At 44.0% G+C, this 27,625-nt stretch overlaps 1 long non-coding RNA gene across 4 annotated transcripts in view; it reads right to left on the minus strand.

Moving 5' to 3' along the window:
- Positions 1–1,389: 1,389 nt before the first annotated feature.
- The window catches only part of LOC128115493 (uncharacterized), a 74,550-nt gene continuing 48,314 nt past the window's right edge, over positions 1,390–27,625 (minus strand). Inside the window, exons 2-5 of one of the 4 annotated variants that reach the window (XR_008220180.1) lie at positions 22,632–22,719; positions 16,658–16,834; positions 14,547–14,634; positions 1,390–5,196 (exon numbers count right to left, since the gene is read on the minus strand). This is a non-coding gene — a long non-coding RNA (uncharacterized LOC128115493). Of the gene's footprint in view, positions 5,197–11,566; positions 12,219–14,546; positions 14,635–16,657; positions 16,835–22,631; positions 22,720–27,625 lie in introns of those variants that run through there. The other 3 variants (XR_008220181.1, XR_008220179.1, XR_008220182.1) reach the window with 3 other exon arrangements.

A 27,625-nucleotide genomic window follows, 5' to 3' on the forward strand; every position in this document is an offset into this window, starting at 1 on the left:
CTGTCTAATCTGCCTCGAAGACCCATGAGGCTTTTTTGCCTTGCTCCCTCCTCAATTTATGGCCTTCGCTCTTGGCTTTAGGCTGCTACTGCTGCCCTTGCTGTCTCCAAGACTCATAGACTTGTCCAATGGGTCTGTGAACGACTACAACATCCATACACGTCTGCACCTGTATACCCCCAAACTCTCAAACAATAACCCCTCCAATGCCATCACTGGACTGGGACTGTCGCCAGCTGACACCATCCCTGTACTGTCTCATCATTTCACTAGAGTGAGAAACAGCTGCAGTACCATCTGCTCAATGCCAGTTTCACCCCTCAGTCTCTACATATCCCTGCCTTCCTTCCATCACGTGACCATTGCAGGCATCTCCATCTCTTCTGGACCAGTCAACTTCACTGAGCACTAACGATCAGGCTTGCCTAGGTGTCATAGTTTACCCTAGAAAACATTTTCATAGAACATTGACCTTTCATCCAGTGATTCTCAGCACTAGATGACTGCAGAGCTGTGAAAACATACTCACGTTTGGACCTGGTGCCAAAGATGCTGATTTAATTGGCCTGGGTAGGGCCCCGGCACTGCTGTGCTTTCCAAGTGATTTAAATTGCCCCCAGGGTTGAGAACACCAGTTCTATTACCTCTAGACTTCTATTTATATGTGAAGCATGGATGATGCTTACCAATTTAACAGGCTGCATCATACCCACAGGACTTAATGGGATACTGAGTCCACTTAATTGAGTACATATGGAACTCCTTAGCATTTGTATATCTCTAAAAACTGTCCTTGTGGTGGTCCTGGTCTCGATGCTCAGGGGACTGGCAGGGATGTGCTTCCTTCAGCGCTCGTTCTGGGTTCCCTGTTATTGCTAGAATTCTGAAGACTAATCATTACAACTAAATATCTATTCCTATACTTCGATCAATATGAGGTAGGGAGGGAGTCATATGTCCAATCAGGAGAGAAACTGTCTCCCTTCTGTGATAATGATGAATTGGCAGATATGTATCTCTCTCTTGCGCTTAAGGATCATCTTCTTCCCCTGTTCTCAGTAAATGGGGAGTGTCATCTGGGATGGGATAAACAGTTGAGAGTGAACTTGTATCTTTGAGCAGCTGCCTGGCTCTGAGAGGCTATTCTGATCACCATGGTGACTCCATAAAAAGACTGTTTTGGGGAAAGTCTTATGCTTAGACTGGGGGCAAAGGTTCAATGGACCATGAATCACCCCCCCACCCACACACAACAAACTTACCAGTGAGTTATGGCTTCACCCTTGATGAGCTGGAAGATGGCCCAACTTCATGGTGAAGGGCATGGACTAGGTTACATGTCTCTCTTTGAATTCCAAGTCCAACATCTCTAGGGTGTATAAATTAGAATTAGTCATGATTAGCTAATTCATAGAGTTCTTTTGAGGATTAAATGAAGCAATGCAGGTAAAGCTTCTTAGTAGCCTGTCACGGTACGTAATTAATGTTTTCTAATAACGTGCATAAAAGTCCTCACTTTGCATAACCTTAGAAATCATTTAGGGGATTAAAAACAGAGAGGACCATGGGAAGACATCCTAATCATGATATTCACTCTTAGTTTGAGGGTAGACTAGAGAGAGTCTGTGAAGAAGAAATAACCTGGGGTGGAGACATGATTTCCATTGCACATCCCACCCTCTGTTTTGTGTAGGCAGGAAAGCTTTCTAGTGAGCACAGCCCAAGTCAGATGTGTTCAGTCTCCTGGCTGATGACAGATGCGCAGCCAGGGAAGAAAGGAAATTTTCCAACCTATATTTCCCCAAGGACTTGAACCAGAAGAGGCTTTGCAGCCCAGCATTATGATCTCCAGGGTGCTGGTGAGACTTAAGAACGTCTGACACCCATGAATTGAGCTACTTGAGACCCTGTACATTGTAGCCATCAACCTCCCAATGACCACTGTAGCTGGGACCAAAAAGGAAAGTTGACTTTCCCAAGGCAACAGAGAAAGTCACTTCCTGGCTCCACATGGGGGGGTGAGGTTGGGGGGTGACAACGCAGTGACATCGGGCTATGAGCCACTCTCCCAGCACCTCCCAGTGTCCTTACCTTGACTCAGGGCTAAACAACACTCAGGAAAGAGAAATTTTCTCTCACCTCTAGTAAATAAAAAGAAAAAAAATCAATAAAATAATTTCCAATCTGTTCCTTACAGCTAGATGCCCCACTGATCAGAGGAAGTCAGGAACCAACGCATTAACTCTGCGAGAAAACAGCTTTTGGAAATAGGATTTGATCTAGTTGGCTGAGTAATCATTATGCCTGAAATTTTCCGTGCCATATTTACTAGTCAATAGAACACACGGGGATGCAGACTGCCGCGATGGCGCCTCTCCTTGACATCAGCCTCCAGACCACATCTGCAATTACTGTCAAGATCATCAAGCCAACCAGCAGCTTCGGGCACATGCTTGATTCGGCCAAAACAAAGCAACAACGGGTTTGTAACAAAATAAGAGAGTTCCCTCGGGACCAGCAACTCATTCTAACTCCTTTAAATTGGAAGTGCTACCTGTTCCTAGGACTTAAATCTAAGCATCGTTCCTATAAGCCTTTCTTCACCCAGTCCTGTTCCAATGAGGACCCTGACCCCTCCCCAAATCCTGAGCCTACTCTGAGCAAGATAAGACGTATCAGACGTAACTATGGCTGTTAGTGGACACTAGGCATCAGTGATGGTGGTCCACAGTACAGGACACCAAATCAGTGATGTTGGTCCCCAGTACAGGATAATGTATGGGTCCTTGCTATTCTATTCTAGAACTATCTACTTCCTACTTAACTCTAAGGGTGTCATGTTCTAGAGACCCCATGGCCATCCTAATCACAAAGTAGAGAAGGTTTTTGATATTGATAGTCTACTGTTCTTAAGAGTCTATGCTGTGTTGAGTCTCTGAGCCCCTCTTTACATTTGTCTGTGGTGATATATTGTGTCCCCCAATATATAGTGCATTCTAATAAACTTATCTGGGGCCAGAGGACAGAACAGCCACTAGATAGACATAGAGGCCAGAAAATGGTGACACACACACCTTTAATCCTAGCATTCAGGAGGCAGAGATCCATCTGGATCTCTGTGAGTTCAAAGCCACACTGGAAACAGCCAGGCATGGTGACACACGCCTTTAATCCCAGGAAGTGACGGCAAGAAGCAGAAAGTTATATAAGGCTTGAGGACCAGGAACTAGAGCCTGGTTAAGCTTTCAGGCTTTTAGCAGCAGTTCAGCTGAGATTTATTCCAGATGAGGACTCAGAGGCTTCCAGTTTGAGGAAACAGGATTGGCTGAGAAGTTGACAAGATGAGGTTAGCTGTGGCTTGTTCTGCTTCTCTGATCTTTCAGCATTCACCCCAATACCTGTCCCGGGTTTGTTTTTATTAATAAGACCTTTTAAGATTCATGTTGCATTTGTCCTTCTCTGGGCTTGAAAGCATCACCCCAATCATGGCTTCCTGAATCATGACAAACATTTGGGGTTTGTGCCTCTTTTTTTGTTTTGTTTTGGTTTTGGTTGGCTGGTTTTATTGTTTGGTTTAGTCTACAGCAAGAAGGAGGAAGGAAGGAAGGAAGGAAGGAAGGAAGGAAGGAAGGAAGGAAGGAAGGAAGGGAAGCTAGTCTTACATAAAGCATTGAAACTATAAGCTACATATTCTCAACCTTGGGAAAATCACCAACCACCACCCAAGCTGGGCTAAACTTGAAGGGATGCAGGCTACATCCCAATGCCCTCGCCATGTGCTGCTAGGCAAGTCATTTACCAGCTGCCACTGTCAAGCCTGCACTTCAGGGTTGCCTGGTGTAATATGCACATCCGGTGTCCAGCCAACACGCTCATTTCTAGAGTGGGTATCCATCTCCCAGTGGGGAGAGTATGGGCTACTAAAACAGTCATCCCTCCCTTGAAGAATTGCTTTTGCCCGTGCTCCATTACCCTGGGTAGCCTGTAGCCACTGACTGGGCGATATAAAGAGCAAAGTACTAGGCCCCTTGCTTCAAGGTGGGGCTATCTGGGAGACACTATTTCTTCCCCAGGGCATCCCGTGGGACCCAGCTGAGGCTGAACAGCAGATGAGATGACACTTGTGTTTTCTTTCCTGCCACTTCCACCCCACTCTACCTGTGGTGATATTGTGTTCCCCAATATGTCGTGCACCATAATAAACTCATCTGGGGTCAGAGGACAGAACAGCCACTAGATAGACATAGAGGCCAGAAAATGGTGGCGCACACACGTTTAATCTTGGCATTCCAGAGGCAGAGATCCATCTGGATCTCTGTGAGTTCAAAGCCACACCGGAAACAGCCAGGCATGGGGACACATGCCTTTAATCCCAGGAAGTGATGGCAGGAAGCAGAAAGGTATATAAGGCATCAGGACCAGGAACTAGGGTCAGTTAAGCTTTTAGGCTTTTGAGCAACAGTTCAGCTGAGATCCATTCGGATGAGGACACAGAGGCTTCCAGTCTGAGGAAACAGGATCCGCTGAGGAATTGTCGAGGTGAGGTTAGCTGTGGCTTGTTCTGTTTCTCTGATCTTTCAGCATTCACCCCAATACCTGGCCCTGGGTTTGTTTTTATTAATAAGACCTTCTAAGATGCATATTACATCTAACCACCATATATGTTTCTCATTCCATTTCTCAGAAGGGTATTTGTTTAATAAATCCCCATGTAAGCACCCCCAAGCCCTTTTTCAGATTCTGCTCACATGAGGCAACTAGAATGTTGTGTGGGAAAGGATTGGAGAAGGTGAAGGGTGAAGACAGGCTCTTGAAACCATCCTGTTGAGAAACATGGGTTCTTTCCTATTCTCCTGGAATTCTATGGCTCTCTGAGTTGGGTGCGATTAGAAGTCACAAGCTCATGAACTCAGCTCCATTACATTGAAACAGACATGGTTCAAAGCGTCACAGTGAGCTGTCTATACCGTTGAGCCTGGTAGCTAAAGGAATAACAGAACAAGATGGAAACAAACTATCTACCAGGAAACCACACCGGAAAAACAGATCACCTTCCAGTTTGCTGACAAAACTTACTGTGAATTTTCTCTAGACTCAAATGAAAGTCTTCTCGTTTACTTTGCTGCTCACTGCACACAGATTATCCAGGAACAATCTGCAACCCTGAGACTTCGCCTCAGTCCTCCAAGCAGTTTCCTGTGGGATCAGCAGGTGGAACAAGGACATGACCTGAGGCTGAGCTACTTCAGAGATTAACCATGTATCCAAAACCAGACGAGTGCTGAGCTTGTAATTTACTCAACATGGGGAGTTCATGCCTTTCCTTTAACCAACATAAATATTTCAATGTTTCCCAAGTAGGTCTATAAATATACCCTTAGGAATTTGAAGTTTTTGTAAGATTTTCTATTTTAATTTCTATGATAGTCTTTAAAGACTGGTGTGAGTGGGTTCTGCATCTGATAGATGGCCACTGGTAAATAAACACTGCCAAGAGAGTTCAATATTTGTGCTATGATTGAGTGTTGACTATACAGGGACCCAGAGGTTGCCCAGAACTACAAATGCTAACCTCAGTGGTCTCTCAAGCTGGAAAACTACAGGTGTGTTCTCATGAGTCTAGGAACTTTCAAATTTGAGAACTATTCAACAGCAATTTATTCCTGAAGACAGTCAACACAAATTCCAGTTGCTATCACGAATATGAGCAATACCTACAAATTCTAACTGCCAACAAGACAGCATGGAAGGAGGTGTTCTAGCTGCCTGCCACCCATGATCTGACATAGAATGGTTACCCTGGGCATGAAAGATGAAGGCACAGCTGTGAAAATGCGAAAGACATCCCTTTGTAGGCTTTTAATTAAAAATCCTACAGAGTATTTTTGAGACAGGCCCTCATTGAGCCAAGGCTAACCTCAAACTCACGATGCAGCTAAGAATAGCTTTAAATTCGTGATCTTCCTACCTTTCCCTCCCCAGGACTGGGATTACAGATATGTGTCACTCTACCTTGCTTAAGAATCCCACTAATTTCCTTGCTATACAAGCATGAGGGCCTGAGCTCAAGTTGCCAGCACCCATGTAAAAAGCCAGGCATGGATGCATGTGCCTGTAATCCCAACACTGGGGGGGTGGGGGTGGGGGGCTCAGGAGGAAGATCCTGAGAACTTGCTGGCCATCCAGACTAGTTAAAATAGCAAGTTCCCAGTCCAGTGAGTGTGGGGGCACACAGAGGCTCCCTAGTAAGGCCTTACTCAAGGTCAGAAAGTCTGAGCTTGCTTTGCCCAGCAGGGCTGCATAATGTGATGATTTTGGCCAAGGGTGTGGTGACCAGGTGTTTTGAAGGGTCTATACTTGGCTGTATATTGTGCTTGGATCTTGAAGCGGGGAGGTTTTTTGCCTCCCCCTTGGTAGTGTATAAAAAGCCCATTAGAATAAAACTAGAGGGGACTGGGTATTGACCCAAGGCCCTCCCAAAGCTGTCGTGTGTCTCTGTCTTTCTCTCCAACTCCATCTATATTTTTAATACTTCCTTATTCCTCTCTCCTCCCCTCAAGAACCCTTCAACAGGTCGGAGTTGGTCTCCTACAAGTGAGAGACTCTGTCTTAGGACAATAAAGAGTTGAGCAACAAGGGAAGGAAAAGGCACTTAGCATTGTGCTCTGGCCTCCCCAGGAGTAAGTACCTTCACACTCAATACATTTATCACACACATATAACAACTACACACACACACAAACAAACACACAGACACACACACACACACACACACACACACACACACACACCACAAACAGCATACAAAAAAGCAAAAATATAAAAAGTGTAAAATTTATTTTTATAATAGAGGAAATAAATCAATGAATACACCTGACATTGGCCATGAGACTATTTCAACTTGAAAACAGATATATATTTATATGTTTTATATTTCTGGTAGGGTCCCCGGGAGATACTTAATAAACATTCAACAACAGAATAACTAGGGATCATGCTACAGAGGTGGTCCTTCAAAGAGTTTAGCGGCAGGTGGGGAAAGACTCAGATTAAAGGTGAGTATTTGATCACAAAGCAAGTCTATGCCTTCATAGAAGGGAAAACTAGAAAGAAAAGAAGCAGATTACCATAAAGTCAAGAGACTGATGCCTTCTGGCAGAGGGAGGCGTTGAGAGCAAAGCAGGGGACATGGGCAATTTCTAGGATCAAGGGCATTTTCCTACTGCTTCATCATGACCATTACGTAGGTGCACATTTTCATACCACTCAGATCCCACAAGGAGTGGGCACATAATGTGAGTGCAGGCTTCCCACTGCTGGTCATTGTTTTTACTCCACAGTCTCACAGCTGGGGGCCCTGGGAGTTTAAAGACAAGGATAGAAGGGATGAGGAGAATTGTTCATTTATCAACAACTTAGGACAACTTTTTCTGTTAGGTGCCTAAGAGTCTGGACGCACCTGAGTAGAAAGAAGCATTTCCTAGCAACACTTCTGCATCTATTTTTGTTTCTCTCATTTCTCTCCCCTTAAACTTAAGCTACCTAGGGATTAGCCAATCAATTAGAACATGCTTTAATTAATGGCATTGTTCAAACTGGTCTATCCTCATTCAAGCCCCCAAAGGCGATCGCATGAATGAAATGCAGGCTGGAGGTTTAGGATTGCAGTCTTCTTGTCAGTCAAACCCAAATCTTTCAGGCATGGACGCTTTGAGGAAACAGTGTGAAGATAGGCTTTCATGGCTGGGTTGAGCCCCAGGGATCGCTGGTCCAGCAGCAGCAAACGCAAATGCCTATAAACAGAATCTCTTAACAGAACTCTTGGAAGTAGGTAGGCTGTAGAGCAGGGTTATTTAGGCAGCTTGAAGGGAACTCTCTCAGAATAAGCACTGCCTTGTTGCTTTGCTCTTCATAATTCTGTGTAGAACTTCTGGTTAGGCGTGGTAGATTAAACTCATACTTTTTTTTCCCCCTTCTTTCTGCAACCATAGTAAAATGAGAGTAAGACATTTTTTTTTTTTCAAACTATGGATGCTTACGGATAAAGAGGAGACGACAGCAGACAGAGGACATCCATCAGTGAAACCTTGGAAGATGGAAGTGACGACTTGACAGTAATGGGGAGAAAGATGAAAACTAAGCAGGCAAAAAAAAAAAGGTTGCCATCAAGAAGCAAACTAAATCGCACCCTAAATCACAGAAGAGCTCTGCATATAGAGGAATGAGATTACTCTAGTGGCTGACATGAGGACATTGAGCTGAAAACTGGGAGGGCCGAAATAAGTTAACCTGCCTAAACATATAATTGATAGCTAATGATTAGAGCCATTATTATAAATGGTATGGTTTTAAAATTCCACCTTCTGATTGTTTGTGGATTTTGACAATTGACCATGGACCCAATTGACTGGCCATGTTAATCTGATCATTATGATCCCACAGCTGTGCGACCCCTGAACTTCCTAGATACATAGACATACTGCCCGCCAAGAGTGAGTGTTATTTCTTCCTTTTGACTCATTTTACCTTCATTTCTTCTTGAGCTAATTCCCTGGCTAGAACTTCAGATACATTGTCAAAATAAATGGCAATGGAAGAACATCATTATTTCCTTTCTGATCTTATCAAGAAAACATACAAAATTCCACCACTGTTATCATTCTTTTAATAAATTCCTATCATCAGAACAAGGAAATTTCCTTTTATTGCTGTTTAGCCAAGAAAGTTTTGAAATGACTAATGAAAGGTGAGTTTTATCAAATGTTTTATATCATCTACCAAATAGATTGTGATTATTCTCCATTATGAATTTGGTAAATTGCCATTGGCCTAGTTTTTAATGGTAAATGCTCCTTGATTCCCTACATAAATCCACCTTGTTCCTGATATCTTTTCTTTGTATTATTAGATCAGTTTACTAAATTGTGATTTAAACCATATATTATTAACCACAAGAGATAGTGGCTAAACTTCCTTGAATAGACCTTGAGAGATTTGAGTGTATTACTCAAAATTTCTGACCTTCCATTTTCATTTTGGTAAAATGAAAACCATGTCCCACAAAGCTTTGGATTGCAATAAGGATTAAAAAATAAAGAGTATGGAAAAACCCCTTTGCACATTTCCTGGCACACAATGAGTACCCAACAAACATTCATTGGAACATGAAAATTGACTCCCTTTCTAATCAGCTAGAACTTTAAAATAAAGCCTATACAAAACATTCTCAAGAAAAATTAATAGAAGAAAGGCTTCATTTCCAAAATCCACAAGTAATACTTGTCACGTAACACTAATTCATAGAGCCCAGCTCTGCTCAGGCCTCCCTTAATGCTGAGAACCCAGTGATTGCCATCTTGAGAGCAGGAAGTCCAGACGGAGATGGCTAAGAGCCATCTCCCAAGACACCTGCCCATTCAGTCCCTAACAGTGACTTCTAATTCTACTACCGGTGTAAATGACTGGTGAAAATCAGCCTGAACAGGGAGCTGGGAGATGTAGTTCAACAGTTTGTGACCTGGCTTAAGCGTTCTGACCTTTCAGGGTTGCATTTTCCTCATTTATCAAAAAAGCAAAAGTGAACCTAGAGGGATGGCTCAGAGGCTAAGAGCCATGGCTACTCTTCCAAAGGACCTGGGTTCCGTTCCCAGCACCCCACCTGGCGGTCTGTAACTCCAGTTCCAGAGAACCCAACACCCTCTTCTGGCCTCCAAGGGCACTGCCATCATGTGGTACATGGACTTAACATGCAGGCCAAACACTCGTACATACAAAATAAAAATAAGCGAGCCTTGAAAACAATGACAGCAGTTATGTCATCATATTGTTATGAGAATGAAAAATAAAAGTTAAAAAAATGAATCCAGCTACCTGCAAATATAAAGCATGATTACATTATTATTATTATTATTATTATTATTATTATTATCAACAATATGCCAAGTGCTTCCTATTGGTTACATAAGTAAATACTAAGTAAGCCTGTGAGGCGTGAGCATCTGTAAGGCACATGACTGTTAAGCAAATTGCTGGAGACCTACAGCCGGGAAATGGAGCATCAATATCTAAAGCCAGGCACTCTGTTCCTCAACCTCTAAGTCATACAAAGGAAAATGCTGATCTCCCACTCAAAGCAAAGATTGACAGTATGGTATTAAGACTCAGCATCATTTGACACAAGAACATCTATTAAAGGGAAGCGGGGGGGGGGGGGCAGGAGAGACTTTCCTTTCATGATTATCCCTTTTGAGAATCTTTTGTTTTCTCATTCATAAAAAAACACAAACAAAACAAAACAAATAAACAAAAAGCCTGCTACAGGAAATGCCTTCCCCCATAAAGCTCCGGCTAATCAAAAGTTTCCTTGGCCAGCTGCCCCAGCTGTGCAACTGGAAGACATTAAGACTTTGGGGAACTCACAGTTCTCCTGTTAATGTAATATTAAATTGTTCTAACATTTCATTGACTCGGAGATTGCTCTCCATCCGACAGTAGCTTCCGCCTCTGGATGTTCTTTCTTGGGTCTCTCTTGTCTCATTGTAGAATCTGCAAATAGCCACGGGCCTTCTCACGCGTGTCATCTCTACACACACCTGACGTGGGTAACTCACTTTAGAGACAGACACTGAAGTAGGGAAGACTCCAGCCCTAGGGGGAGAGAGCCTCGGGCACACTGGTTAAATGAAGTTCATCAGATCTACCTCCTTCTCCGGTTGGGACTCAGGTAGGGTAGGATGACCCTGGGAAATTCCTGTGGCTCTGTTCACAGTCAGAAGTGGCAGTCGTGGTCCATCCAGCTGTGCGGTGTGAAAACAGCACTGCCGGAGCCTCAGAAGCCTGAGCCCTGTCCTCTCCAGAGATCCAAGAAGGTGTGTGTCTCCCATTGTTTCCACTGTTTAGGATCTCTTTCTCTCTTGGCTTTCTCTCAGCCAACATCCCTTCTAAGTTTTTTGGTTAAAAAAAAACAAAACAAAACAAAAAGAGCTAAAGCTAGACGTGATGGTAAGAGTTTGTAATCCCAGCAAAAGGGAGATGGATGCAGGCTGATCTCTAGGGCTTACTGACCAGCCAATCTAGCTTACAAGAAGGGCCCCAGTCCATTGAGCAATCCTGTCTCAAAAACAAACAAATAAATAAGTAAATAAATGTGTGATGATACCAGAAGAAGGACATCTAAGGATGTTTTCTGGCCGGTACACACATCCACCCCCCCACAGACACAGGAGCACACACACACACACACATCCACACCCCACAGACACAGGAGTACACACACATCCACATCCCACAGACACAGGAGCACACATACTTCCACACCCCACAGACACAGGAGCACACACACACACACACACACACACACACACACACACCACAGACACAGGAGCACACACACTTCCACACCCCACAGACACAGGAGCACACACACACACACACACACACACACACACACACACACCACAGACACAGGAGCACACACACTTCCACACCCCACAGACACAGGAGCACACACACACACACACACACACACACACACCCCACAGACACAGGAGCACACACACTTCCACACCCCACAGACACAGGAGCACACACACACACACACACACACACACACACACCCCACAGACACAGGAGCACACACACTTCCACACCCCACAGACACAGGAACACACACACACTTCCACACTCCACAGACACAGGAACAGGAGCACACATGTCCACACCCCACAGACACAGGAGCACACACTCCCATACTATACACACACACACACACACACACACACACACTTCCATACTTTACACATACACATGCATACACAGCCGCCTCTCTCCACCCACATTAACCAAATACTGTCGGTGTTGGAGTGGAAGCTGAATGTAGACATTGGTACTTGCCTCCCCACGTGCACACGTTCTCTTCCTAGGCTCTCCCATGGCTTCCACCCTAATTCTTCCTCTCCTTTCACTACGACCGAGGTCAAATGGAGCATTAGGTCTTCCTGACCTTTATCTCGACCTCCTCTAGCCTCCTTCAACTTGGAGCATTCACTGACAGCTTGTATTAGATTTTGTGTCCCCATGACAAAGCACCAAGGAAGGAAGGGTTTGTTTGGATCATGATTTCAGGTGGTTCCATCCCCTGTCACATGGTTCCATGTGCTAAGGCATAATATCATGGCAACAGGGACACGTGACAAAGAAGGTCCTTCACCTTGTAGTGGCTGGAAACGAGAACAAAGAGCATATAGGAAGGAGTCAGGGCAGGATAAAGCCCCAAACAGAATGCCCCTGGGAACCTACTTCCTCCAACCCGGCCCCACATTCCATAGCTCTACCATCCCCTCTAAGAGTCCGCTCCCATTGTGAACTACTCAATGGATTAAACCAGTTATTGGGTCAGAGCCCTTATAATCTAACTGTATCTGAAAATACCCAGAGATGATCTTTACTAATCTCCTTGGTGTTTCAGTCCAATCAAGTTGACAATCAAGATTAACAATGTCAAATTCCCTATGTGCCTGGCCCTATACCAGGGACAAGAAGATAAATCCAAATAAAATGGGAACTCCTCGAGGAATTTAAAAGTCTAGTAGAAAGGACAGATGGGTGTCTTAAAAATGGACTGACATGACTGGAAATGGAAGAGATGAATGACATTTTCCAGAGAACACCTAAACCAGCCTGGAGTTGTGGCTCAATCATACCACAAGGACACTTGCTCAACTATGTTCACAGCAGCATTATTCATAGTAGCCAGAACCTGGAAACAACTTAGATACCCCTCAACCGAAGAATGGATAAAGAAAATGTGGTACATATACACAATGGAGTACTACTCAGTGGTAAAAAACAATGACATCATGAAATTTGCAGGCAAATGGATAGAATTAGAAAAAATCATCCTGAGTGAGGTAACCCAAACCCAGAAAGGCAAACATGGTATGTACTCACTCATAAGCGGATACTCGATGTATAAAGCAAAGGATAACCAGACTATAATCCACAGCCCTAGAGAAACTAGATAACAAGGAAGACCCTAAGAGGGACACCAGGATCACCCTGGGAAGGGGAAATAGATGAGATGTCCTGGGTAAACTGGGGGTCGGGGGTAGAAGGTAGGAGGGAATAGGAACATGAGAGACAGGGATGGTTGAGTTGGAGGAGGGACAGAGGGAAAGCAATAAAATAGATCTCTTGGTATAGGGAACCATTATGGGGTTAGGGAGAAACCTGGTGCCAGGGAAACCCCCGGGAACCCGCAAGGATGATCTCAGCTAAGACTCCTAGCAACAGTGGAGAGGGTACCTGAGTTGGCCTTCTCCTGTAATGAGGTTGGTGACTACCCTAACTGTCATCATAGAACCTTCATCCAGTAACTGATGGAGACAGACGCAGAGACCCACAACCAAGCACTGGGCTGAGCTCCGAGAGTCCACTTGAAGAGAGAGAGGAGGGATTATATGAGCAAGGGGGTCAAGATCATGATAGAGAAACCCACAGAGACAGCTGACCTGAGCTCATGGGAGCTCACAGACTCTAGACTGACAGCTGGCGAACCTGCAAGGAACCAAACTAGGCCCTCTGCATGTGGGTGACAGTTGTGCAGCTTGGCCTATTTGTGGGGCTCCTAGCAGCGGGGCCAGGATCTGTCCCTGGTGCTGGCTTTTTGGAACCTATTCCCTATAGTGGAATGCCTCACTTAGCCTTGATGCAGGGGAGGAGTTTGGTCCTGCCTCAACTTGATGTGCCATGCTTTGTTGACTCCCATAGGAGGCCTTACATTTTCTGGGGAGTAGATAGGGGTGGGGGGCAGAAAGGAGGGGAAGGGAGGGAATGGGAGGAGTGGAGGGAGGGGAAACTGTGGTTGGTATGTAAAATAAATAAAAAAATTAATAATAATAATAATAAAAGGATCAGATTTGCAGTTTAGGACACACTGGTAGCTATGAGAGGAAGGCTGAAGACTTCTGCCTGGACACCAGCTAGGATTGGAAGAAGTAAAGAGAGTCTCTACAACGTGACCTGGAGACTGAGGGGAGGAGGGCAGACATGGAAGACAAGGAAACTGGAGGAGCTTCTGGCTACCACTCCTGGGGGCTGGGGTGGGGGTGGGGCAGAGAGAAAAGGAGGGGGCCCTCAACAGGACAGCACCAGCTTGCTAGCTGGGATGTCAGAATAAATGGAGACAGCATCACTAGCCTTTGAGCAGCCTGGAACTAAAAATAGGGTTTTGGGAAGGTGTTGAAGGTGCTAATTGGGCCAAGGGAAGGAGATCAAGAGATTATAAGATGATAAGGGGGTTCCATTTTCAGTAGATTACAGAAAAGGCAAAACAACATAGTGTCAGGAATCAGATCCATGAGGCTGAGGGCCAGGCAAAGGAGCAAGAGAAAATGTTAAAATGAGAGAACACAGCCAGAAAGAATTGTTCTAAGGCTGATGTATTTGCCTGGGTTCTCCAGAGGAAAAGAACCAACAGACTATTCTATTCTCCGCTGCCTATTTCAGACCAATATAAGTAATTATTAGAGTAGGTTTGTTAAACTTACTTCCACGACTTGAATCGGGACAATGCCACAGTGGCCATCGGCAAGGTGGAGAGCCAGGACATCAGCAGCAGCTGCTCAGGTCAGGAACCTAGAAGCCCCAAAAACAGAGGGACCAATGATTCGGCACCAGTCTGAGGCTGGGGGCCTGGAAGCACCCTGTAGAGGGGCATTGTGCAATTCTGTGTTTCAAATGTCTAAAAAGCTGCAGTGTGACATCCATTGACAAAAAAATGGCAGCAGAAGCTGTATGCACCCAAGTCTGGGCAAGCTTTCCCATTCATTGTTTTCATCCCATCTGGGCTGCCACTGGGTCCTGCCCAGCTGTCCTCCCCATGGGCAGGGCCTCCCGACTCCCTTTGCTGATACCACAGGCCAGTCTTCTCTGGAAAACCCTCACAGACACCAAGTTTGCTCCACCCATGTTCAAAGTATACCTTATCCCAGTCAAAACGACAACCAAGATTAACCATTACAGGCAACAAATATCTCAATTAAGACGGTAGTTATAAAACAATACACAATGAGCAAAAGTGATGGAGCTATGTACCTAAAGTGAATACACTTTAATGTGTTTACGAGTAAATACCCGAGCTGCGTTTAAAGCAAATTCCTCCAGTAGAGAGGACAATATGCAGACGTCGGACTGAGATAGAGATTTCTCAACTACTTGCTAACTAGGTGAGTATTCTGTATAAGGTAGAAGAAGAGAAGCCATGGCAAGTGCCGTAAGACACGATGAAATGATGTGAAGAAAGACCGTGAAGGACCAAAGTATCACAGCATCAATAAAAGGGAAAAAATAATAATGAACAAGTTGGGCGGTGGTGGTGCACGCCTTTAATCCCAGTACTCGGGAGGCAGAGCCAGGCGGATCTCTGTGAGTTCGAGGCCAGCCTGGTCTCCAAAGCGAGTTCCAGGAAAGGCGCAAAGCTACACAGAGAGACCCTGTCTCGAAAAACAAAAAACAAAAACAAAACAAAACAAACAAAAAAAATAATGAATGAAAGCTGAGGAGAATATTTTAAGAGAGTAATCAGCAGAGAAAATGCCCCCAAGAAAGGCCCAGAAAGATGGAACTAAGCCTAAGCACCCAGTGCCTTGGTCTATCTAGAGGACTTTGGTGAAGTCTGAGATTTCTTCTCCTTAGTCTTGCTACTACAATAACTAGGTTACCCTGAGGCAGTGGTTTTAAAACACATTTTTTAGTAGCAAAAAAAAAAAAAAAATGTGGGGAGTGAGTGGTAGAGGACTTACCATGACCAATTCTAAATTTGCTGGCTTTGGGTTCTGAAATTGAATGCATGAACATTTTGGCCATTTCTGGTCATGCACGGGTTGGGCAAAATTTAAAATAAATTAGAATTACATAGCACCTTGTACCTGGAAACGAAGGCCAAGATGGATGGTTGTGATCGCCTCCAGTATTGATGCCAGGAACTGTTTGAACAGGTACTAGGAATCCAGAGAAACCAGGCTCCCTGCTGGGAACCAGGACTGGCGATTGTAGAAATTGTCCCTGAGGTTATAATCCACATTACAAGGCTGAGGGTGACACCTGGTGGCCACAGATATCACTGCAGGTTCCCAACACCAGCCAGCCAGGCTTGCTCTCCAGCTTCCCAGTCTTGGAGGGCAAGCCGGGCTAAAAGCAGGATTAGGAGACCATGAGTGAACCCCTTTACCAGCCACCCTTCCTTTCAAATGATGGGACCTGTAAAAAGAGGTCATGGCTGTACTGCAGCACTGGATTACGTCACACACGTACAAGGCAGGAAAAGCTCCATTTTATGAATAGAAGACTGGGGGGGGGGGGGGGGGGGGGGGGGGGGGGAGAAATACAGAGAGGTGAAAGAATTAACCAGAAAGCTAGATCTTGTGGATACAGGTGAAGAGCTCAGTCTGTAATAGCATGTCATGAGACCTTACCGAAGGCATGCCTTGGGGATGCAGTTAGGCACCCAGAGTCCACACATGAGCCCTAGACATGAAATCTGACTTGGATTCTAAGAGATCCCAAAGCCATTCAGTCAACAGGCATGCCTTGAGTCCTTACTTCACACCGGGCACAGTATGTGTGTAGACAATAGAGCCCTGCCCGAAAAAGCACTTACCTATCCACGATGGCAAACGAGCATGGTTCAGGGCAGGACCGGAATGGGGAGGTCAGCATGCAGCACAAGCACATCTCTGCAGAAAAGAATTGGAAACGGACAGGGACACATCTCCCCACACCTGCATAAGGCTTCAGCTGCGAGCAGTTCAGAGTGTGCTCTCTGTCACCAGACCACCTGGAGTGAGAGGGAAGTACACACACATTTCCACACACCTGTCCCTTCCCAGAGGATGGAAAATGGGGAAGAGAATTCACCTTCAGTCAAACTAGGAAATAGACAACATCCTAATACCTGGCTGATGAGACAATCCAGGGGAAGAGGCAGGCATGGCAAGCACGTGCCCAGCCCTTGGGTAGCTCGTGGTAGCTCGGCAATGAAAAAGGACCCAGAACTCATGATCATCCACTGAAAAGCAGGAGAAATGGGAAGTATGCCAGAGAAATCTTGACACAAAAACTAGAACTTGGCAAAGCACATACAAACAGAGATAGGCAAAAAGAAGCAAATGCTAACATGCATTGCAGATGATATTCTGAGTATGCAGGCTTGCTGTTTACTCCCCAGATAGAGGAGGAGGCAAGCATGAAACAGATGTGTCCTATGCAGAAGGCAGAGGAGAGTCTGTGACAAGGTATGTAAGAGATTTACACCCCTGGTCAGATACTGCCAGGCCGTGAGGGAGAACCGTGCAGTCTATATACCAGTACTAAAAAGATAGAAGAAACCTTGTTTTAGGACACACACCCCCATGTAGCCCAGGCTGGCCTTGAACTCCTGCCTCAGCCTCTCAAGTGTTGGGATTACCAGCATGCCTCACTCTCAGTTTTCTGAATCTTTAATGCATACCTAAATTCAATAAGCCAAGAGAATCCATGAGCTCTAAGAGAACTGAGAGGAACAAATGAGAGGGCTTTGAGCTGCTCTGGGGGCTTCTGCCCCCAGTTAGAAGGGTGCTAAGTGAAGGGTGGAAGTCCAAGATCTGTGACAAACCATGCCTAAGGGCAAAGGTTACTGCAGGAGCTGACCTGGAAAGTTACCTACCTCGGGCCCTAACTCGGAATCATTTTAATTATTTTTCACAATCCATCAAATGATGTTATTTGTAGGGAAATGGGTAGAGCTTGAAACTACTACATTAAGTGAGGTGACTCAAACCAGACAGACAAGAACTCCATATTTTTTCTCTCATATTCAGATCCTAGTTTGCAATCTGTATATGCGGGGATATAAGTGGGTTGCATGGGTAATGCCTAAAAGGAAACCAAGAGAGGGGAGAAAATGAGAAAGCTGGGGGTGAGGGTGGTTGTGGGGGGGGGGGGTGTGCAAGTACACAAAAAGATACATGTGACAATAAAGGACAAAGAAAACTGGGTGGAGGGAAAGATCCGAGAGGAGGGGGATGGAAAATATGTGGGGAGAATCGAATAAAGCATACTTTGTTTGAGAATGCCACTATAATCTAATATATTATAAACTAATCTTAAAAATAATTTTTTACAAATCCAAGTTTCCTGCAAATGTATCAACACAAACCTTTCCTCTCACAGGAGGGGTCTGAAAAACTACTCTCTCTATTCAGGGAATCCCCAGGGAAAAACGAACCTCAAGTGCTTCTCAGTGAGAATCACACTGGACACCCTGCAGACACAAATGGGAAAACACTCAGGCCCCTCAGGATCCCCACAGTGAGCAAAACCTGCTCCAATCAAAAATGACCAAACACAAGAAAACAAACCACCAGGAGAAGTCAGACAAAGAAGCAGGGACTGGATCCCAAATGCTGCAGATGCTAAAGCGATAGACGCAGAATAAAAACAAAGTAAAAATGAACAAGCAGGGACCACAGAAAGCCTGGGCTAAGAACAGCAGCAGCTGTATGCACAGTGGCCAAATCCTAGAAACAGCAGCACCCCCAAAGGAGACGGATACACAAACGGTGTTGGGCTCATTCAGTGAAACTGTACTGAGAATTAGAAAGGAACGGATAGCAATCTTAAAAACAAGATGAGTGTGAATGCTGTTTGGCACTTTTTAGACAAAGCTCCAAAAGACAAAACCAACGTCAAGGCACTAAAAATCAGAATATCTAAGAGAGGAAGGGTAAATTAACCACAAGGGTAACAACAGAACTTTCTGAGGTTATGGCAATATTCTGTACAATGCTTAGATACTGATTTCACAGGCACACACAACTATAAAAACCCATTTCATTGTGTAAGTATATCTAAATGACATACATTTAACAAAAAAAGAAACCAGAAGCTACGTCTTCATCTGTAAAAGTGATCAAATATTTGGAAAAAGATCTAAGAAGAAATTCTAGAAATAAAAATATACAAGCTGGGTGTGGTGACACATGTCCTTAGTCCAGCACTCAGCAGGCAGAGACAGGCGGATCTCTGTATACTCAAGGCCAGCATGTTCTACTAAGTGAGTTCCAGAATGGCCAGGGCATAAAATAAAAAATATATAAGCACTAAATTCAAAAGCTGAGTAGGTTCTGCTTCAAGCTATGTTTTATATAAAATATTAAGTCTAAATCTCTCAAGAACATCTTCTTTGGGGGCAGGAGGTTGAGACAGGGTTTCTTGCAGTAGACAGGTAGCCCTTGCGGTCCTAGAACTCACTCTGTAGACTAGGCAGACCTCGAACTCAGAGATCTACTTGCCTCTGCCTCCTGGGTGCTGGGGTTAAAGATGTGTGCCACCATGCCAGGAAAGATCCTAGGTGCTGGGGTTAAAGATGTGTGCCACCATGCCAGGCAAGAACATCTTTAAAAGCAACAGAACACCGTCACTATTCTAAAAGACGTTTTCAGGGCCTGGACTCAGCTGGTAAAAAGGCTAACTGTACAAGTTTGTCAATCTGAGTTCGGTTCCCAGAACCCACAAAAAGAACCACATGCAGTGGTCACACATCTGTAATCCCAGCACTCCTACAGAGAGATGGTAGGCAGGAGAATCACCTGGAAGCTCATGGGCCAGCTGGCCTGGAGTATAAAGCCTAAGAAACAACAAGAGAGACCCTATTTCAACAAGATGAAAGATGAGAACTGAATCCTGAAAGTTGACCTCTGACCTCCACACAAGTGCTGTTGCACACACACACACACACACACACACACACACACACACACACACACACCAAATTAAAACAGATGTTTTCAAACATCTACAATACATGAAAAACTTGAATATAATTCTTAAAGAGAAGGACTGCGGAGAGCTGGGAGTCAAATACTGAACTCTACTTTTTCCTCTCAACACATTTGCTGAAAGTGGCCACCTGAGAGTGGAGGGATTACAAGAAAATGGCAACAAGGGTGTTGAGGACCCAGACGGGCTATTTGTAGTCCTAACAGCTCAAGAGTTAAGTATCCCCAGGTTTTCAGGTGAGAGCCTGGCAGAGCCATCCCCAAGGACCAAAGGTGACAGCTTTCACAAAGACCCAAATGAGCCAACGGAGTTTCTTTTTCCTTTGTTTGTTCTGAATTTCAAAATGGATTGAGTCTTTGGAGTATTTTTCTAGTTCAACCATCTAAGTGAAATAAAAATAAATAAGTCGTCTTTAGAAAGAGAGTTCATTCAGAGTCTCAAATGAGCTCTACAACTTTTCAAACACAATGTTGCTCGTTCCAACAAAACCCAGACACGCACTGTAGAGGGCATCCAGGACAAAGGCAGTATGAATGCCACCAATTCCATGCTTGTTCGGCTGTCATTTCCCCAGCTCCTTCATCGTGTTCTCAGAGATGATTTTCCATAATTACTGTAACCACGTACAGTTGAGCCACCATTATGTCACACAATGGCCATCCTTTGGGCACAGTGTATCTGTCCATCTTAAAGGAAGATAAGGATTCCCCCAATCACAACTAGAGTGCTTATCCCTAAATGAAACACCTGTATCACACACACACCCCAACCCTGAGACTAAGGGACCATGGAAGAAGAAGGTGAAAAGATGGCAAGGGACAGAGGATAGGGCGGACCACCTAGAAATGGTGTCTTGTGGATGTGGCAAAGCCGTTTCACCCCTGGGCATACAACAGCTATGGCTCCCGGCACAGACCAAAGCAGCCAACATTCCAACATGGGTGGAGGAGGGGCTCAGAAGGGCCCACCCCAGCTCAGGAGCCAGTGGCAGCTACCGGCTGCTAGGGGAGGAAGAGCCAGTTCTCTGCAGGGTGTGATCTCTGGTACATTGCTCATGCTCCAGTGGACTGCCCATGCACATGCAGGCGGCACTGACGACACTCGGTGGCTTATGAAGGGGGAGGAATGAAATTGGGGCGGGGGGAGGCGCGGGAGGGGGTGAGAGGTAGACATGATCAAAATGCATTGTATACATGTATAAAATTCTCAAAGAATAAATTTTACTTAAAAGAATACATATCTATCTAAATGAAACAAATGTTTAATAAAAAAAAAAACCCTTAGAATATCTAAGAATTTGCTACCAAGACAGTATGAAAAATAAACAGAACGGGACAAGAATTTTATACTTTTCTCCAGATATCCATGTATTTTAGGATAATACTTTTGTTAATGCTTTGAGAATTTTATACATATATACAATGTATTTTGATCATATTCACACACACATTCCCATTCTTCCCCCAACTCCTCCTATATCCACCCCTACAGCCTCTCCCAACTTCATAAAGGTTTTCTTTTAGGTAGTGGGCAGGATTGGTGTGAGCTTCCTTCTAGCCTGAATACTCACTCTGGAGTCCAAGCTGGCATCAAACTCACGGCAACCCTCCTACCTCAGCCTCCCAAGTGCTGAGATGTCAAGTATGCAGCATCAGGGCTGGCTCTAAGGTCCTGTTCTGTGACACTGGGGGTTCAACCCAAGGCCTTGCGCATGCGAGGCAAACGCCGCGGTATCACTGAGCTGTTCCCCCATCCCCTTTGGTGATAATTGCTTTTAAAGAAATGAAGACGTTGGGTAAGAACTTGTGTGTGTGTGTGTGTGTGTGTGTGTGTGTGTGTGTGTGTGTGTGTGTGTGTGTGTAGGGGGTGGGTGTGTTGTGAAATCTAACTTGACTATCTACAACCATCACGCACCCAGCAGGGTTGTGTTTCTGCCACATTATCACTTTCGGGATCTGCATGCTGTTCTACGTTTGCTGAATTGCACCCTTCATTTTCTCGTGTGTGTTCTCTGCGTTGAGTTGTTTCTATTTTGGGGTGGTTATATAAGACTTGCTTTTATTTTAATACTGATGTCAGCATTTCAAGTGCTGTGAAATCATGTGTTTTGTGCTATAAATACCATAGTACCTGCTTTCCTTTGCTCTCTGCTCATTCCAGTTATTAAGCTAAGTCTTGTACGCTTTGCTTTGTGGTGCTGGAACTGACCCTCTCTACACCTCACTTCCGACTTACCAGCAGGTGCCCGGATAGGCCCTGCCAACAGGAGGCACTAAGAATAGAATGGGATAGAGGAGGAAGAAGGGACCATCTCCTGTGGCTTCCTGCTTCCTTCCTCTTCCTGAGAGCATTCCTTTAGCAATGCTTCCTTACTCAGGCACCCCCAGTTCTTTCCCATGCCAGTAGCTAGATTGAATGCCCAGTTGATTGGCTTTAGCAAGTCAAGTCTCATCGCATATCCTCAAGAGCTCACCATAACCAGCTAGGCCAGTGGATCTCAACTTGTGGGTCACAACCCCTTTAGGGGTCAGACAACGCTTTCACATGGGTTGTATATCAGATATCTACATTCTGATCCATGACAGTGGCAAAATGACAGTTAGGAAGTAGCAACAAAGATAACTTTACGGTTGGAGGTCATCACAACATGAGGAACTGTATTAAAGGGTCGCAGTGTTAGGAAGGTTGAGAACCACTGATCGAGGCCCTCTCCTCGGATCCCAAATCCTTCCTGTGAGCTCAGAGACACTGGATGGAATGCCTTCTCACACAGCCCTCTTCCAAGTTGCAAAATCTTCGTAATTCCAACCTCTTACCTTTGTTCCCTCAGCTTTACCGATGGTTCCTGAACCTCTTGCCCTCTGAACACTTGAGAGTCCTTTTTGGTTTGTTGCTTTCAGAAACCTAGATTAACAAATACACACATTGTTAATCATTTTTCTAAGTTTTAAATTTTATTTTATCTTTAATTGTGTGTATGTGAATGTGGGTTTATAGATACACGAAGTGCAAAAGAGGGTGTAGGATCCCCTGGACCTGGAGTGACAAGCTGATATGAGCTGCCCAAAATGGGTACTGGGAACTAGGTCCTCTACAAGGACATGCTCTTAACCACTGAGTCATCTCTCCATCCACATTACTAATAATTTGTATATAAAATGATCTTTGTTAAAATGACTGGCAAGTCTCTTAAATTCTATCCTTTCTAAATTCTGTCTTGACTGTTTTGAAGTTCACAGCATCAAAGCTTCCACATTATTTCACCAGAATTATTTCACTTTTGATGCTATTTTAAATTATTGTTTTTTGAGACACGGTTTCACGTAGCTCAGGCTAGACTAGAACTCTGTACGTAGTAGAGGATGATCTTGAAATTGTTTTTTAATTTACTTTTATTATTGATAATTAATGCATGTATATGTGTTGGGGGTATGTTCACATGAGAGCAGGTCCCCATAGAGACCAAGCCATCAGATCCCCTGGAGTTGAAGTAACAGGCTGTTGTGACTCACCCCACTATGAGCAGGTCCTAGAATTGTACAGGTTCTTAAGGTCCGAGCTTTCTCTTTTGGCCTCCACAGTTGACCTTCTGATCATTCTGCCTTCACCTACCAAGTACTGGGATTACAGGCATATGCCACCAGGCTTGGTACTTGTGATCAAATCTCAGATATTTGTGCATACAGGACAAACCCTCCACCAACTGATCCCCTAAATGATTCTCTAAAAGTGAATTAAAGGATTAGAGGATTCATCACGGTTCACACGACAGCTCTCCACACATTGATCTGTACATACAATAAATTTTTTTAAAAAAATCTAGTAGGCTTTATTAGTAGCAACTAATCAGCTGATTTCTAAATTTATATAGAAAAGCAATATAGGAATCCACTTTTAAACTAAAACAATGTTGGAGGGTCCACACTTTTATTTGAAAGCTTGATATAGAGCTATGATAATTAACACACTGTGGTATTGGGGACAAGACAAGCAGAAGATAGATCAGAGGGGCAGAATGAAGAGACAGAACCAGTTGTCCCACACACAAGCAACTGATTTGCAACAGTCTGATGGAGGAAGGACAACCACCTCAACAGACAGCCCTGGAGCAATTAGACATGTGTCCACAAAGACAGACACAAGAGTCCAACCGACTCTCAGTCCACGTGCAGTTTCAAATAAATAAATACCAAGAGTTTTGGGGGCTTGGTTTGGTTTGGTTTGGTTTTTGAGACAGGGTCTTGCTATGTAGCTCAGGTTGGCCTTGAACTCACCATCATCTTACCTCAGCCTCCCAAGTGCTGGGATCATCAACTATAGTCACTAAAGAAACCTCCATGGATTTGGTGACTGAAACTGAGAAAGTATTCTCTAGGTTTAAAAAAGGATAGAAAAACTCTCAAAATCATCCAGGAAGAAGAAAAACTATATGTTTTACAAAAAGGAAAAGAAAGTGGCACTAATCTATGGGTATAGAAATGTGAATTTAGGGGGCAGTTTGATGCTATGTAATGACTTAATTTTTAATAGGTACTCTTAATATTTTGATACATATTGTAGAGGACATGAGCTCACACATAAGCACTGGAAAACCAGAATTGTTAAATAACCAGATTTTCTTCATCAGAAGAAAATGACACCAGTTTTCCGTCCAGAAAGCTGGGAATGGATGTACTAATACCAGGTAATCTTTGCTACTCTGTAAAGCCAGCCCTCACAGAATCCCCCAGAATCCTGAGCATGGTTTCTCAGTCAATAGAACCCATCCTCACGAAAGAGGCCCCACATATTTTGCAAAAGAGTTTGCTATTGTGCTTATTACAAATGCTTCCTCCCTAGGCCCTGACTTCTAAGCAATAGAACCCATTCAAGTGGGAAAGGCCACAGGTGCTTTGCTAAAGAGATGCAGTTTGCACAAGAGTTTCAATGTAGTCATGCCTAAAGCTTTGTTGTGATAACTGTCCGGTGGAAACTTTCTCTCAAAGTTTTACTGTGTTTAAATGTGTAAAAATTACACCTCTTGGCATCACACTCCAGACGTTTTGACCCAGCACTGTCTAACGAAGTAAAGCTGAAACCGAGTTTCATTTATGGTGCTGAAAAGGGTTTCACCCTAACTCCTTTTGTCTTTCCCCATACTGTTTGGCTGGAACCTCCAGCTCACTCCTGCTTGATCTGGAAAGCCCCATCTTTCTTTCTCCAAACCCCACCCTCTCAGAAATCCCCAACAAAGAAAAGGCACAGAAAACCCCAGTTCTGCATTCCTGGCTGCTGAGGGAGTTCCTCCCCTGAAGTTGCCAGCAGTCTAAGACCCCCACCTAAAGCACCCAGCTTTTGACCATACTTGGGCACAAACCCAGATTATGGGGTCATCACCCCTTGCCTCCAAGCTATATGAGCTCGCTGGTTTAGTTGGGGTGAGTGACTTCTCCTGCTTCACTCTCTGGGGCTGGAGAACTCACCCAGGAGTTGCTTTGCTCAAATAAACCTGTTCTTGCCTGGTAGTAGTGGCAGCGGCGGCGGCGGCGGCGGCGGCGGCGGCGGCGGCGGCGGCGGCGGCGGCGGCGGCGGCGGCGGCGGCCGCGCACACCTTTAATCCCAGCACTCGGGAGGCAGAGCCAGGCGGATGTCTGTGAGTTAGAGGCCAGCCTGGTCTACAGAGTGAGTTCCAGGAAAGGTGCAAAGCTACACAGAGAAACCCTGTCTCGAAAAAACAAAAAAGAAAGAAAGAAACCTGTTCTTTTATTTTTTTCAGCTCAGCTTGATCTGGCTTACTGCATCAGCAGAAAAACCTGTTGTTGTGATACAGAAACCCTATTACATACTAGAGATCTTACATCACATTTTTATTGTTTTGAAGCCTTCAAAGTATACAGTGCTGTTTTGCATAGATAATATTTTTGTAGAATTACTTACATGTTTTGGCCATTTCTCTTCTCACTTTTCCTTTTTGCAAGGAAAAATGGCTCATAACTGCAAAATCAGTACTGGAGGCAACATTGGTGTTGGAAGACTGTTCTAACTTCAGGGCCAGTCTAGATCATACATATCCTGAGTTAAAGGTTAGTCTGAGCTACTGCATAAGACTCTGTCTCAAAAAGAGGGGGGTGGAGGTGGGGCTGGAAAGACAGATCAGCAGTTAAAGAGTGCTTCCTGCTCTTCCAAAGTATCTGAGTTCAGTTCCCAGGACTCACAGTAGGTGGCTCACAGCTGACTGTAACTCTAGCTTCAGGAAATCTTCTGGCTTTGCAAGTACCCAAACACACATGGTACACACTCACACAGATGTTCATGTGTGCACACACACTGTGGAGACCCACAGAGTTTTCCTAGTGAGAAGTTACTCAGGATCCAAGAATCTGAGCTTGCTTTACCCAGCAGGGCTGCATAAGGGGATATTTTGACCACAGGACCAGGTGTTTGGAAGGGTCTACACTTGTCTGTGTGGTGTGCTTTGACCTAGCAAGGGGAGGTCTTTTGCCCTGCCCGTTGGCATTATTATAAAAAGCCCTTTGGAATAAACAGAAAAGGCCATTGGGTATTGACCCAGGTCCTCTCGAAGCTATCCTGTGTTTCTGTCTTTCTCCTCTTCACTATCTTTATAGATAATATTTTCTTATCCCTCTCTCCTCCTCATAAGAACCCTTGAAAAGGTGGGAGCTGGCCTCCCACAACACAACACACCAAAATAAGCAGATAAATTAAATGTAGCTTTTAAAAAAAGAAGACAAGCAACTTCCAAAACAATCTGGACAAATGTAATTAAACAAGAAGCAAGTCTAAAAGATAAATCAGAAGGAAAAACACACTGGAAATATGGACAAATAACCCATAATACAAAGAGAGGAAATTGATTATACTTATTAAAAATAACTTTTCATTTTAGATGATAAGTATGTACTGTTTTAAAGACACACACTCAAAATATTAGAACCCAGAAAATTTTAAAGTATAAGGTGGGCAAAGATATACTATTTAAACATTAACTCATCGATAGCTACATGGTATACAACTTAACAGGGAAAAAACAGTGCAGGTTAAAATAAACTCAGTAATGAGAAAAGTTTTGATTCTCAGGAAATCAAAGACTCTCACTTCTATGCAACTTGTAACCTATCTTCAAAATGGACTAACCAAATACTGTTTGAATTAATAAATTCAATATCATAGTGGGACATTTAGTGTATTTTTCTCAATTATTGAAAAGACTGTTACAGATGAGTTGAGCATTACATGAATAGGCTTTGTCTAATGGAACTTAGAAAATGCTTCCCCCAGTGGTTAGAAAACATATATTCTTTTCAAATCTGTGTTTTTACTTCCACAAAGGTTGGTTGAATATTATAGAGATCTTAAAGCAAGTTTTCTAAATTTCAAAGCATATGTGTGAAATAGTTCACATTTTCTGATCACAAGGCAATTGATTCAGTAATCAAAAGGCAAACAAAAACTTTCTTAAATGCATATTGCCAAAGTATCTGATATTTCCAGTAGAGTCTGCGCTCAGAGGCAGAGTAGCTAGACACCTGAGATCTACAACAATCTCAAAGTCAACAAGTTGAAGAATATATACACATCTGACCAAAACACTGGAATGAGTGAGCCAAGGTATTTTTCTAAAGCTTGAAAAGTATAGTGAGAAAGCAAAGATAAATGCAAAGCAGGAATTGGAAATAATAAAAAAAAAGAACCACATGGGAACATTAGATTTGGTTATTAAAGTAGTTAAAGGGGAAATCACAATCAAGGGAATAAATAGACGGAATAGGCTCAACAGATAGAATGAGAGTCTGATTATTAGATTAAAATT

The sequence above is a fragment of the Peromyscus californicus genome, unplaced genomic scaffold (genome assembly GCF_007827085.1).
Source record: "Peromyscus californicus insignis strain IS unplaced genomic scaffold, ASM782708v3 Scaffold_1__1_contigs__length_55948999, whole genome shotgun sequence".
NCBI classification, from domain to species: Eukaryota; Metazoa; Chordata; class Mammalia; order Rodentia; family Cricetidae; genus Peromyscus; species Peromyscus californicus.